General features: G+C 42.7%; 1 protein-coding gene across 1 annotated transcript in view; it reads left to right on the forward strand.

Moving 5' to 3' along the window:
* plekhg5b (pleckstrin homology domain containing, family G (with RhoGef domain) member 5b) overlaps window positions 1–16,123 on the forward strand; it is a gene marked incomplete at its 3' end in the record, with an annotated part of 209,891 nt that overhangs the window by 95,268 nt on the left and 98,500 nt on the right. The window lies entirely within an intron of this gene.

The following is a 16,123-nucleotide window of genomic DNA, read 5'->3' on the forward strand; positions in this document are numbered from 1 at the left end:
CGGGTTCGCGGCTGGCGGAGGCAAATTAAAGCCGGTCTCTAAAACAGGCCGGGGCTTTTATTAGAAACTATAGCAGTAGAAATATTCCCCATGTTAGGAGTTTGTCTCATACTGGTGTAAATGAAAACTCACGTGCAGGAAGTAACAAACTGAACCCGGGCCGAGGGCGACGCTGCGGAGGAGCTGATCCCAGCGTAACTTTGACACAGATTTAGCCACTTTTCAAACCTCCTGTGACCATATTTGGAAACAGGGCAAATGTTGTGTGACCCTCCAGGGTTTTAATAAAGTCTCCATCGCGTCTTCAAAGCACGTCCAGCTGCTCCGTGTGCAGGTCAGTCCCACGCCTCAAAATAACTCCTCCCATCAGCGCGAGCGTCTCGTCTTCTCTCGGGTCAGTCTCATGATCGATCACAAACACAAACGCTCCGTCTAAACTCGCCTTTTACACAAGATAACAACAAATAATCCGGTCCGCGGTAAAAACGAAACAGAAACCTGCAGTGACACTGATGTCAAAGCTCCGCTAACAGCAACGAAACACTTCCTGTTGTCCCGACAAAATAAAAGCTTCAATGTTCCAGCCGCTGGGAGAGGGTTTGAAATGTTCATTAATAAATGAACCTAATATTTTAGGTGCAAATGGAAACAAATCTCGTTTTTCTTCGTTTTCCTGGTCGTCCGTTTTGCTCAAATAGAAATAAAGGCCTGTCTCTAACTGTGGCCTGGTTCCAATAAAGGCCTGGTCCTGATGCCCTGGAGTAAATAAAGGCCCCGGCCTATACTAGAGCATTTACGGTATTTGCACCACCGGTCGTACTTGGGCTTCTTCATTACTGTCATCTGCAATTTGTAGCTTTTATTCTGTGACTTCAATAGATGGCAAACAAACAATACCTTTGTATCATCTTTACGGTCATTTTCAAGATTTCTGTGGTGTTAAAAGCTCGTCAATAATATCATTTATTGTGATGTGTTTATGGCTCAAAACATCGAACTGCAGATTCCGTTTTTTATTTTTTTGGGTTTACATCCAGTTTAGACCAGGCCGTGGGAACCCAGGGTGCTGAGGGCGCTTCAGCACACCCTGGTGGATCGTTTATGCATTACAGGCAATAATAACAAAAATATCTTCCCACGGCTCTGAGTTTAGACATAATTTAGTCCAGTCTTGATCAGTTTTAGACCTGGTTTAGTCTTGATTTGAGCTCGATCCAGGCCGTGTAGAACTTTGATAAGTGGTACTTTAAAGCAGTAGTTCTCAACCTTTTAGAGCCGCGACCCCCATTATAACAGCTATTTAGGATCGTGAGCCCCGCCCGGGTCAGACCATGGGAAACACAGGGACATTAACCCCTTAACTCCCGCCTGAACCGAGCACATTTTCTCCAGTTTGGCTTTACCCCAATCCAAAAGCTTCTGGACAAAAGGTGAGAAAATAGCGACAAAACTGAGACGGAAACAATGATGGAAATGTGACAAAAAAGTGACGAAAAATTAGTGAAAAACTGGCAAAAATGTCACAAGAATTTGACAAAAAATGTGACAAAAAAATGACAAAAATGTGATAAAAAATTGACGAAAAAAAATGAAAAAAAAAAAGTGACAAAAATGTGATAAAAATTTGGCAAAAAAATACAAAAAAATTACAAAAATGATGAAAAAATGATGAAAAAGTTACAAAAATGAGTTGAACACCCAACAAAAAAATGATGGAAAACAAATGTGATGACGTGAGGATAAAGATCCTCTCGGTTCAGGCGGGAGTTAAGAGGTTAAACTTTACAACTCTTAAAAAACAAAGAAAAAACAATGGCTAAAACAAAAATGAACTAAATTTAGAACAAATAATGGCACCTGGCATGCTCTGGCGACCCCCCAAATTTGTCTCGCGACCCCCAGTGGGTCCCGACCCCCACGTTGAGAACCCCTGCTTTAAAGGGACTATGTGGAGTTTACATATGTTAAAACTAAGTATTACAGTAACAAGCTTGATATAGAGACTGCAGTTACGCGTAAGACCTGAGGTGGCAGTAGTGAGTATAAAATGACCAACTTGCATCTGGCCCCTTTAAGAACCTCTGGCCTTAAGCTGGGCTGTATACTGTATGTTATAATGGTAAATGGACTCAACTTATAAAGCGCTTCTCTGCCTTTATCAGGCCCAAAGCGCTTTACAGTGAGAACCAGTCACACATTCACTCTCTCATTCATACACCAGTGTACGCAGACACAAGGGCGAAGTGTCTTGCCCAAAGACACAACAACAGTGTAGTGTGTACAATTTAGAGTTTATGCCTAATTCTTAAGAAATGTGGAAAAAATGTGTGGGGGGGGAATGGTTTGGTTGTGGGGGAAAAACAGGGGGAAAGAAAAATGTTAGGGCAAATTTGGAAAGAAAATGGTATAACAGAAAACAAAAGGGTAATATTTTGGAAGAAAGTTGGAAAAATGAGGAGACAAAGAGTAAAATAAAACATGAAGCAATGGGGAAAGAGTGGAAGAAATGAAAAGACACAAAAACATCTGCCCTTTTGTCTTTTCAGGGCAATTATCTTTTAGAGCGACAAAGCACAATAAATGTAGGCGTTGTGTTTGTCTGAAAAATACACTTTCACACAGACTTTACTTCTGGAGAAAAATGATCTTCTAAAGGGATTAATTTAATTAAAGTTCATATGTTTTATTGAACTTTGTGTTAAAAATACACATTCACATAGACTTTACTTCTGGAGAAAAATGGTTAGAGTCTTTTTCATCTGTCATTTTTGCTTTGTAGCCATGGAAACGTCTTGCAATTAAAGATCATGGTTTCGAGGCCAAAATGAGTTCATCTTAACACAGTTCTTGCGTCTCGTGAATAGACCTCGAAGTCATATGTCAGTTCCTGTGGCAGAAGCGGCGCCTCGGCTGGACTCGCTCGCCGTGTGCTGTGTGTGAATGAGTCGGGCGTGTGGAGCGTCAGGACAAAGCTGCTTAATCTGAACAGGCGGTTACGTAAGGAGCCTCCAGTCACAGTCTGCCAGGCCAAACACACGCCAGCAGCCACTTTGTTTATCTGTCCCGGCTTCCTCTTTTGATCTCCAGCCACTTTACTGGACGGCGTCGCGTGGAGGGACTGAATGAATGATCTGCTTTATTTTTCGGTCGGCACATCAAAGCAAACAACGCGATCCCCAGGAGAAATAAAGCCCGAAATGGAGCAGGCGGAAGCGATTGTAGAACATTTCAACACAGCACGCCCCATTAGAGTTCAGCATCAATCAGAGACAATTTGTTTTTTCATCCAATTGTGTCAAAACAAGACTTAACCAGGCTAGAATGAAGCTGATTTGGGAAAACCATGACTAAATCTGAGCTCTTGGCACATTGTCAGTCCCGACTCCCAAACGTTCTCAGTCACATTGCACTAACAATAACTTGCCGACATATCGAGCAAGCCTATACTACATAAAGTGTATTATTGCCCTCGTGGGGAGATTACTTCTCCGAATCGTCCAATCCCACTGGGGCGTTGGTCGGGAGCAGTGGGACCAATAGTCTCTGGGAAACCCACCCAGACATGGGGCAATTTCCACAGAAAGCTACAGCAGTCTGGGAAACATGACCGTGCCAACCGCTGGGCTGGAAATAAATGATTAATGGGTTTCTGCAGGGCATTAAAAAGCATTCAATTCAACTCAAACTGGCATTAAAGCAGCACTAAGGAACTCATGCCCCCCTAGTGGCCACAAGCGCTGCTGCAAAATGGCTGTTGTGAATGAAATAGGCCTCTGTCTCTTTAAGAACCTCTTAACTCCCGCCTGAACTGAGAGCATTTTCTCCAGTTCAGCTTTACCCAAACCCTGTAGGCCAGTGTAACACCTCATTTGAAAGCTAAGACCTACAAAACTAAATTGATCTTTTTCCTCACATCATCAGATTTTTTTTCATCACTTTTTCGATTTTTTTGTCCATTTTTTTGTCAAATTATTATAACTTTTTTGTCACTTTTTCGTCCATTTTTTCTCACTTTTTTCACATTTTCATCCTTGTTTTCCTCAGTTTTGTTGCTATTTTCCCAACTTTTTTCCAGAAGCTTTTGGATTGGGGTAAAGCCAAACTGGAGAAAATGTGCTCGGTTCAGGCGGGAGTTAAGAGGCTAAGAACCTCTGAGCCTTTAGACACGCCCCCTCCACACGCTGTCTGTGGCATCAGTGGGGAGGGGGTTCTGCTGAGGAGCAGTGGTCGGTTACTCGGCTGGTGACCAAAGCTCGGAGGCGTCTCCAGGAGGTGGGGGCGTTCCTAGGAGGACTCAGGCAAACCTATCCCTAAAATGGCCGCCATCAGAGTTTTTACAGATGACTCAGAAATACGTGAATGTGCCAAGGAAACACTTCAGCCATGTTTTTAATGAGGGAGTGACAGAATAACATGATGGAAAGCTGGAAAAAAGTCCAGTTTGCATAATACCCCTCCTTTAAATGTATTGGTTTGGGGGGAAATTATGGCAAATATTATTTTTGCCTAAGCTCATTGAAAATCCAAACGTTGTGGTCAAGCACATTCAGCTACAGATTTGGTAGAAATTGTCTTTAATTGGGCTTTAAAAGTGGTTTTAAAAGCATCAGATCTGACTCGCTGCTGCCTGTACAAACCCTCTGAGTGCGCTCATGGAAAAACATCATTTGGATGGAAAACAAAACATTTGTAGCAGTAGCAGCCGTGAGCTGCCTCGGCCCCGTCAGTCTGACACTGAGCAGGTTCAGTCTGCGAGTCCTCACGTCCTCAGGTCTGCTGACGAGGCCCATGGACTCGGACCAACAACACTACTGCACTACTACTACACCACTACTGCACTACTACACAACACCACTACTGCACTACTACTACAACACTACTGCACTACTACACAACACTACTGCACTACTACTACAACACCACTACTGCACTACTACTACAACACTACTGCACTACTACTACAACACTACTGCACTACTACACAACACCACTACTGCACTACTACTACAACACTACTGCACTACTACACAACACCACTACTGCACTACTACTACAACACTACTGCACTACTACTACTACACTACTACACAACACTACTACACTACTACTACAACACCACTACTGCACTACTACTACAACACTACTGCACTACTACAACACTACTGCACTACTACAACACTACTGCACTACTACACAACACTACTGCACTACAACACAACACTACTGCACTACTACAACACTACTACACTACTACTACTACACAACACCACTACTGCACTACTACACAACACTACTGCACTACTACTACTACACTACTACTGCACTACTACTACTACACTACTACTGCACTACTACTACTACACTACTACACAACACTACTACACTACTACTACAACACCACTACTACACAACACTACTGCACTACTACAACACCACTACTGCACTACTACACAACACCACTACTGCACTACTACTACAACACTACTGCACTACTACAACACCACTACTACACTACTACACAACACCACTACTGCACTACTACTACTACAACACTACTGCACTACTACAACACTACTGCACTACTACTACACCACTACTACACTACTACACAACACTACTACACTACTACTACAACACCACTACTGCACTACTACTACAACACTACTGCACTACTACACAACACCACTACTACACTACTACACAACACTACTACACTACTACTACAACACCACTACTGCATTACTACAACAACACTACTGCACTACTACACAACACCACTACTGCACTACTACACAACACCACTACTGCACTACTACTACAACACTACTGCACTACTACTACAACACTACTGCACTACTACACAACACCACTACTACTACTACACAACACTACTGCACTACTACACAACACTACTACACTACTACACAACACCACTACTGCACTACTACACAACACTACTGCACTACTACTACAACACCACTACTGCACTACTACTACAACACCACTACTGCACTACTACACAACACCACTACTGCACTACTACACAACACTACTACACTACTACACAACACCACTACTGCACTACTACACAACACTACTGCACTACTACACAACACCACTACTACTACTACACAACACTACTGCACTACTACACAACACTACTACACTACTACACAACACCACTACTGCACTACTACACAACACTACTACACTACTACTACAACACCACTACTGCACTACTACACAACACTACTACACTACTACACAACACTACTACACTACTACTGCACTACTACACAACACTACTGCACTACTACACAACACTACTACACTACTACACAACACCACTACTGCACTACTACACAACACTACTACACTACTACACAACACCACTACTGCACTACTACTACAACACTACTGCACTACTACACAACAACACTACTACACTACTACTACAACACCACTACTGCACTACTACTACAACACTACTGCACTACTACTACAACACTACTGCACTACTACACAACACCACTACTGCACTACTACTACAACACTACTGCACTACTACACAACACCACTACTGCACTACTACTACAACACTACTGCACTACTACACAACAACACTACTACACTACTACTACAACACCACTACTGCACTACTACTACAACACTACTGCACTACTACACAACAACACTACTGCACTACTACACAACACTACTGCACTACTACTACAACACTACTGCACTACTACACAACAACACTACTGCACTACTACTACAACACTACTGCACTACTACACAACACCACTACTACACTACTACTACAACACCACTACTGCACTACTACTACAACACTACTGCACTACTACTACAACACTACTGCACTACTACACAACACTACTGCACTACTACAACACTACTGCACTACTACAACACTACTGCACTACTACTACAACACTACTGCACTACTACTACAACACTACTGCACTACTACAACACTACTACACTACTACACAACACTACTGCACTACTACACAACACTACTGCACTACTACAACACTACTGCACTACTACAACACTACTGCACTACTACAACACTACTGCACTACTACACAACACTACTGCACTACTACTACTACACTACTACTGCACTACTACTACTACACTACTACACAACACTACTACACTACTACTACAACACCACTACTGCACTACTACTACAACACTACTGCACTACTACAACACTACTGCACTACTACACAACACTACTGCACTACTACACAACACTACTGCACTACTACAACACTACTACACTACTACTACTACACAACACCACTACTGCACTACTACACAACACTACTGCACTACTACTACTACACTACTACTGCACTACTACTACTACACTACTACTGCACTACTACTACTACACTACTACACAACACTACTACACTACTACTACAACACCACTACTACACAACACTACTGCACTACTACAACACCACTACTGCACTACTACACAACACCACTACTGCACTACTACTACAACACTACTGCACTACTACAACACCACTACTACACTACTACACAACACCACTACTGCACTACTACTACTACAACACTACTGCACTACTACAACACTACTGCACTACTACAACACCACTACTACACTACTACACAACACCACTACTGCACTACTACTACTACAACACTACTGCACTACTACAACACTACTGCACTACTACTACACCACTACTACACTACTACACAACACTACTACACTACTACTACAACACCACTACTGCACTACTACTACAACACTACTGCACTACTACACAACACCACTACTACACTACTACACAACACTACTGCACTACTACACAACAACACTACTACACTACTACTACAACACCACTACTGCATTACTACAACAACACTACTGCACTACTACACAACACCACTACTGCACTACTACACAACACCACTACTGCACTACTACTACAACACTACTGCACTACTACTACAACACTACTGCACTACTACACAACACCACTACTACTACTACACAACACCACTACTGCACTACTACTACACTACTGCACTACTACACAACACTACTGCACTACTACACAACACTACTGCACTACTACAACACTACTACACTACTACTACTACACAACACCACTACTGCACTACTACACAACACTACTGCACTACTACTACTACTACACTACTACTGCACTACTACTACTACACTACTACACAACACTACTACACTACTACTACAACACCACTACTACACAACACTACTGCACTACTACAACACCACTACTGCACTACTACACAACACCACTACTGCACTACTACTACAACACTACTGCACTACTACAACACCACTACTACACTACTACTACAACACTACTGCACTACTACAACACCACTACTGCACTACTACAACAACACTACTGCACTACTACACAACACCACTACTGCACTACTACACAACACCACTACTGCACTACTACTACAACACTACTGCACTACTACTACAACACTACTGCACTACTACACAACACCACTACTACTACTACACAACACCACTACTGCACTACTACTACAACACTACTGCACTACTACAACACTACTGCACTACTACACAACACTACTGCACTAAAACACAACACTACTGCACTACTACAACACTACTGCACTACTACTACAACACTACTGCACTACTACACAACACCACTACTACTACTACACAACACCACTACTGCACTACTACTACTACAACACTACTGCACTACTACAACACTACTGCACTACTACTACAACACTACTGCACTACTACACAACACTACTGCACTAAAACACAACACTACTGCACTACTACAACACTACTACACAACACTACTACTACACAACACCACTACTGCACTACTACACAACACTACTGCACTACTACTACTACACTACTACTGCACTACTACTACTACACTACTACTGCACTACTACTACTACACTACTACACAACACTACTACACTACTACTACAACACCACTACTACACAACACTACTGCACTACTACAACACCACTACTGCACTACTACACAACACCACTACTGCACTACTACTACAACACTACTGCACTACTACAACACCACTACTACACTACTACACAACACCACTACTGCACTACTACTACTACAACACTACTGCACTACTACAACACTACTGCACTACTACTACACCACTACTACACTACTACACAACACTACTACACTACTACTACAACACCACTACTGCACTACTACTACAACACTACTGCACTACTACACAACACCACTACTACACTACTACACAACACTACTACTGCACTACTACACTACTACTACAACACCACTACTGCATTACTACAACAACACTACTGCACTACTACACAACACCACTACTGCACTACTACACAACACCACTACTGCACTACTACTACAACACTACTGCACTACTACTACAACACTACTGCACTACTACACAACACCACTACTACTACTACACAACACTACTGCACTACTACACAACACTACTACACTACTACACAACACCACTACTGCACTACTACACAACACTACTGCACTACTACTACAACACCACTACTGCACTACTACACAACACCACTACTGCACTACTACACAACACTACTGCACTACTACTACAACACCACTACTGCACTACTACACAACACCACTACTGCACTACTACACAACACTACTACACTACTACTGCACTACTACACAACACTACTGCACTACTACACAACACTACTACACTACTACACAACACCACTACTGCACTACTACACAACACTACTGCACTACTACACAACACCACTACTGCACTACTACACAACACTACTACACTACTACACAACACCACTACTGCACTACTACACAACACTACTGCACTACTACACAACACCACTACTACACTACTACTACACTACTACACTACTACAACACTACTACACTACTACTACAACACTACTGCACTACTACAACACTACTACAACACTACTACACTACTACACAACACTACTGCACTACTACACAACACCACTACTGCACTACTACTACACTACTACTGCACTACTACTACAACACCACTACTACACTACTACACTACTACAACACTACTACACTACTACTACAACACTACTGCACTACTACAACACTACTACAACACTACTACACTACTACACAACACCACTACTGCACTACTACTACAACACCACTACTACTACTACACAACACTACTGCACTACTACACAACACCACTACTGCACTACTACTACAACACTACTGCACTACTACACAACACCACTACTGCACTACTACTACAACACTACTGCACTACTACTACAACACCACTACAACACCACTACTGCCGTCTAACAAGAAACAGCTCCGTTTATGTAAAGCCTGTGCCATTGTCTCGTTGGGATTTCTATGAATGGGCTTTTGTGCTCAGGTCGGAGTCGGCATTTGTTTCATATAACCTTGTGTGCCGTCCACTTCTGCTTTATTTTCAAATGCAGAAGTGTCCAAAAGCCCGATATTGTATCCTCATACAAATGAACAGGGAAACAGGCATCTCATCATAGAAGGGGGCGTGGCTTCGCCGAGAGGCAAATAGAATATTCCGCGAAACAGTTTTTCACACTTTTTTGCCATTTTCTGGCAAAATATAAACTTATTTATCACATACAAATAAAGTCAAGTCTAAAACGAGTCCATATGGATGTTTATTCACAGCAGATTGTTCAGTCGAAGCTAGCGCTACCTAACGTTAACATTAGCTCCGTTGTTTATGTATTCATGGGCTGTTGAACCACTTTGTCTTTGGGTCTTTATTTAGTAGAAAACTATATTCATAATTGAGCATTCGTTATTGTAGTTTTTGAATAATTAGAAAAAGTTGATATTTTTCTCCAAAGACGCCGTCTGTATCTATACTAACATATGGGGAGGTATGTTTTGTCCCTTTCAGGGCATTTCTATAATTTCTGTATTTTTCTTTATCATCAACATCTCATTAGATGTTTAGTGGCCACTGGATGTGTATCTGACCTGATCGGATTTAGTATTTAGCTCAAAGGACACTTTTAGACTGTAATTTGTATCTCAAAGGGGGGGTATTCTGCAAAATGGACTTTTTCCAGCTTTCCATCATGTTTTTCTGTCACTCCCTCATTAAAAACATGGCTGAAGTGTTGCCTTGGCACATTCACGTATTTCTGAGTAATCTGTAAAAACTGATGGCGGCCATTTTAGGGATAGGTTTGCCTGAGTCCTCCTAGGAACGCCCCCACCTCCTGGAGACGCCTCCGAGCTTTGGTCACCAGCCGAGTAACCGACCACTGCTCCTCAGCAGAACCCCCTCCCCACTGATGCCACAGACAGCGTGTGGAGGGGGCGTGTCTAAAGGCTCAGAGGTTCTTAAAGAGACAGAGGCCGATTTCAAGACATTCACTACAGCCATTTTGAGAGAGACATTTTATACAAGGCAGTTATTCTAATTTACTGCATTTACAGACCAACAGAAGGTTTGTCATCATTGTAGTGAGATATAGACTGGTGCTATGGGACTGACAAAAGCAGAACACCCCCTCTTTAAGGTAAATCTCCAAAGGTCTGTATTTATTAATGATTTCTAACTAGGCTTTGAACTCACCTTAATGTGGTCGATGGGTTGACAACGGCAGAAAACATCTGGATCCTTCATAATTTGTGATGTTTGATGGCTAATGCTAACGGTTATGGGGAAAATGCATTGAGGAGGCTAATGCTAACGGTTATGGGGAAAATGCATTGAGGAGGCTAATGCTAACGGACTCTGAAAAGACTAGCCTACTCGCTAACCTTCCACCCCTCCTCTTTATTTCAATGGATGTGACGATGAGCACGACATCATGATCAGATACACCCACGACAATCTTTGTTTTTAATGAGGAGATAAGAGATGATAAGAAACGATCCCATAATCCCATATTCAGAGCCACATCTCTGACTTCTCTCAGCATTGATTGTTTCTTTCTTCAACAAACAGATCTTGCTGTGACTCAGGAGTTAATCAGTCATGCCCCAAATGGAAAGATAACGTTGACTTTTTATAAGCGCTATAAGAAAACAAACGCTCTGATATTCTATGAAATCGGCCTCACTGGAAATAATCTGCTTTTATCATCGGGCAAAGTTGACGTTTTGGAAAAGTGGCTTTGTGGTTTGGGAACATCCCTTCAGAGTCCATTCACCGGTGTGTTTACCCAGCTGAGACTGCCCTGACGCACGCTCAGGTTAACAGTCCATGAACGATAAAGTGAGACAGTGGGTGATGTGTCCTCTCTGTCTCACTCACTGTCGCTTTAATGCTTTACGCTGCGTGAGCTGGTCCGTCTGAAGCGTCTGAAGCGTCTGCGTTCGCTCCAGTCACGGCTGTTCAGACACGCCGGGACATGACGGGGCCTTCGCTGCTGTGGTCCCACCGATCATTGGTGCGCGGGCGTGTGATTGGGAAGCGCTGCTGGAGCATTTTTCTACCTTGTGTCAGAGCAGGAATGACAAGGCAGTGGGAGGCTTTGGAGGGCGGAAAAACTGGGAGTCGCTGATTCTGGGATCGTTCTGTGGACGTGTTTTATGGGTGTCAGGGATATTATTGGAACTATGAACAGAAAAAGGTCATGGAATCCTTTATTTTAGCATCGGGGGTTATGTTGATCTCAATCATAACCTGTATTTATGTTCTTAAAAAATGAGTGTGGACATTTATTAGTGTTGAGGAAAGATTAGAGTCCTGTAAGTCTGTGTTATGGGGCACTTCTCCTTTGTTGAGATCATCCCTCCCCCCTCACAGGCTGTCTACAATAAAAGGCCATTCTGAAATACTCAGTTTTGCCTTGTTCTGTTGTACTGTATACGCCGAACAGTGTTGTTTTTGTTAGCCCTTTTAGTCTTTTGGATGAGAATGCTTTTAGTTTTAGTCACATATGATTTTCGTCATTTCTAAATCCATCACGCGGCAGGTTAGCGCCTCCGCTTCACAGCCAGGAGGTCCCGGGTTCGATTCCCACCAGGATGGGGCCTTTCTGTGTGGAGTTTGCAGGTTCTCCCCGTGTCTGCGTAGGTTTCCTCCAGGGTGAATCCTCCAGGCAGGTGATTCTGACCATCAGCCTGGCTCCACATCATGGAGACGACCCCCGCTCCTTACGGGTCGCCCCAGCGGCATCGAGGGATGGGTTAAATGCAGAGGACACATTTCCTTACGGGGACAATAAAGTCTACAAGGAAATCAGTTTATTGGCCATTTGCAGTATTTAACCACATTGGAAAAATGCGCCAGGAGCTCAAAGTGCAAATGTCAACAACAACAAAGCTTTACTTTGGGAATGTCCTGAAGTGAAAAACTTTTGGGAAAAAATTAAAGATGTTTTATGTCAAACACTCAAAGTAAATTTCCAGTTATGCCCACTAGTAGCCATTTTGGGGGAAAATGTGGAGGGTGTGGACTCCAGAATAACACCAAAAATAATTTCTTCAGCGTTTCTCTCAGCAAAGCGCACTCTCCTTATTAATTGGAAGGTGCGGAAACAAAATAGTTTTCAGCTCGATAAATGGCTGGGAGAATACTTGGATCTTCTCTCCGTGGAACAAGCAGCTCTAGCGCTCGAAGACTTGAGCGAAGAGCAGCCTAACATATTTAACTTAGTCTGCACTAAAACAAACAGAATAGAATTAGGTATGGCGTCAATATGTGGGAAGGTGTGTTTTGTCTTTTTAGGGCATTTGTAAGTTGTACTCTGTCTGCCAACCCACCCCTCCTTTCCCTCCCCATGTTGTCCATTGTCATTTTGTCATTTTTGTTTGCGGAATGTATAAGTTTGTCTTTTATGTCTGTTATTGTCAAATAAATACAAAAAAACAACAACAACAAAGCTCATGGGTAAAATGCTGTACAATAAAAGTTTGTCATGTTTCAGTCAGACGAAAACTGAAGAGGTTTTAGTCAGTCGCGCTTTTCCATAACAAAGGCCATGTCCAAACCGGTCTGACCAGGTTAGGTTTTGGGACCGACCTCTGGCTGTGGCCAAAGCTCGAACCCGTGTCTGATGTGACGTGAACAGACTCTGGCCTCTGATGACAACGACAGAGTGGACAGCCCTCACTATTGACACCAGGTCATACGGATTTATTGTTTCACAACATTATACCGCTGTGCTAAAAGGGTTTTTTGCCGAAATTAGCATTTAGCTGCTGTTGGCACAACCTTAGCTGGTGTTAGCATAACATTTGCATGTAGCTTATCTTCATTATTTTCTGTTTTAATACAGCTTGGCTCCTCATTTGTCCACATTTGTTCTCATCGCGGCTTACGAAGCTTTTAATGACGATCTGTACAGCGTGCTCCTCCGTGGGGGCGCCTCCCACAGCAAGTGCGTGTGTGTGCGGTGGAATAGAGTCGATAGATCGTGGCGTGTGTGAGTCGGGTCGCGCTTTGTGGAACGACGGCTTATTTGTCTCGTGCAGCTATTCCCAAAGGGGTGTCCGGAGACTCCTGGGGGGCCTCAGAGGCACTGCAGGCTGAACGTGCATCAAAAATAAATGAGTTTGAAATGAACTTTATGGGTGTTTTATTTGGATGATTATTTGTTGTGTAAAATTCTGAGAAATCAATGAGGAAAATCCTTGCACACACTGGAAACAATGAAATCTTATCTTAGACAAAAATGACTTAAAAGTGCTTGAAATAAGACTTTTAATGCTGCTTTTGGTACGGCTTTGTCTCGCCTTGAAACAAGATCGCTGATGGAACTAGACAGATTTTTCTTGTCTTTGACCATTTTGTCTCATTTCAGGGTTTTTTTTGTCTTGTTTTAAGGGTTCAAGTTGTTCCATTGGCAATCTTATTTCAAGACGAGTCGAAACCTAGTCAGAATCAGCATCAAAAGTCTTATTTCAAGTACAAATCAAGCTATTTTTCTAAGATAAGAAGGCATTTCTTCCAGTGCATTCTTTGGAGAGAGTGACTTCACACTGATGGCCGGGCCCTGTGGGATCTTTGGACTTTGGGAAATGCTGAAATAAATCCTCCACCTTCAAGCAAACCCACCTATACGTCTGCTTCTGCTTCTTCTTATGTTTTTGGGGCAGGCACGTGTCCTGTAAATGCTGTGGCGTCGTTGCATGAATAGCCGTGAATAATTGATTGTCTTTGAGATCTTGCTTGGCTCGGGGCCGATGGGGAGTTCTCTCTGTAGCCAGATCAGCGAAGACGAACATGTCGGTGCAGGACCTTTGCTCAGTGCTGTCTGTGGGAGAGGAGCGTGAAACGGGGTAATTAAACGGGCTCCCGTCTCAACAAAACACCCCTTAAAGGTGGAACACAAGCAACCGAGTCCACTCACCGTCACCGGGTTATAGGCGTCAGCAAATTACACTGGTTTACAACAAATCTGGTGAGTTTTGTGGGCTGGTTTTGGACCATTTTGACACATCGAAAATTGGTTTTGCTCATTCAGGAGACAAAATCGAATACTGCACTGCAAAAAGTAATTACCTAGATCAGTATAAACATCTCAATTTGAGCACAATAATCCAAATTTTAGTTGTTCTGACTGGTTAAGAAGTTGTTGGGCATTTGTCCCAGATTATTTCACTTGTTCTGAGATGTTTCTGACTCGTTTCGATACATTTCGTCCTTATTTCAGGTCATTTTCTTTGCCAATGGAGAAAGAAAATTGGTCTTATCTCATTGGCAATTTTACTTTCTTATTTCAAGCGAGATTTACCCTAGAACTGGTCTGAAATGTCCTCAAACAAGCAAAGGAAACTTGGTCCGATCAGGAAAAGTGTCTAAATTAGCGAAAAACGCTCAAAACAAGAAACATTTCCTCAGTTCAAGTCATTTAAGACAATGCTTGATATTTACTTTTTGCAGTGTGGGAATAGTTCTTTAAATGCACTGTTGAGAACCTAAAGTTATCCCCGTGCACATTCACAGCCCCATTATTCTCCGATCCTCAGTCGCTCACAAGTATTGCAGCACTAATATCTGACATTTGGACATCCTCCGCAGA

The sequence above is a fragment of the Gobius niger genome (assembly GCF_951799975.1).
Source record: "Gobius niger genome assembly, chromosome: 17".
NCBI classification, from domain to species: domain Eukaryota; kingdom Metazoa; phylum Chordata; class Actinopteri; order Gobiiformes; family Gobiidae; genus Gobius; species Gobius niger.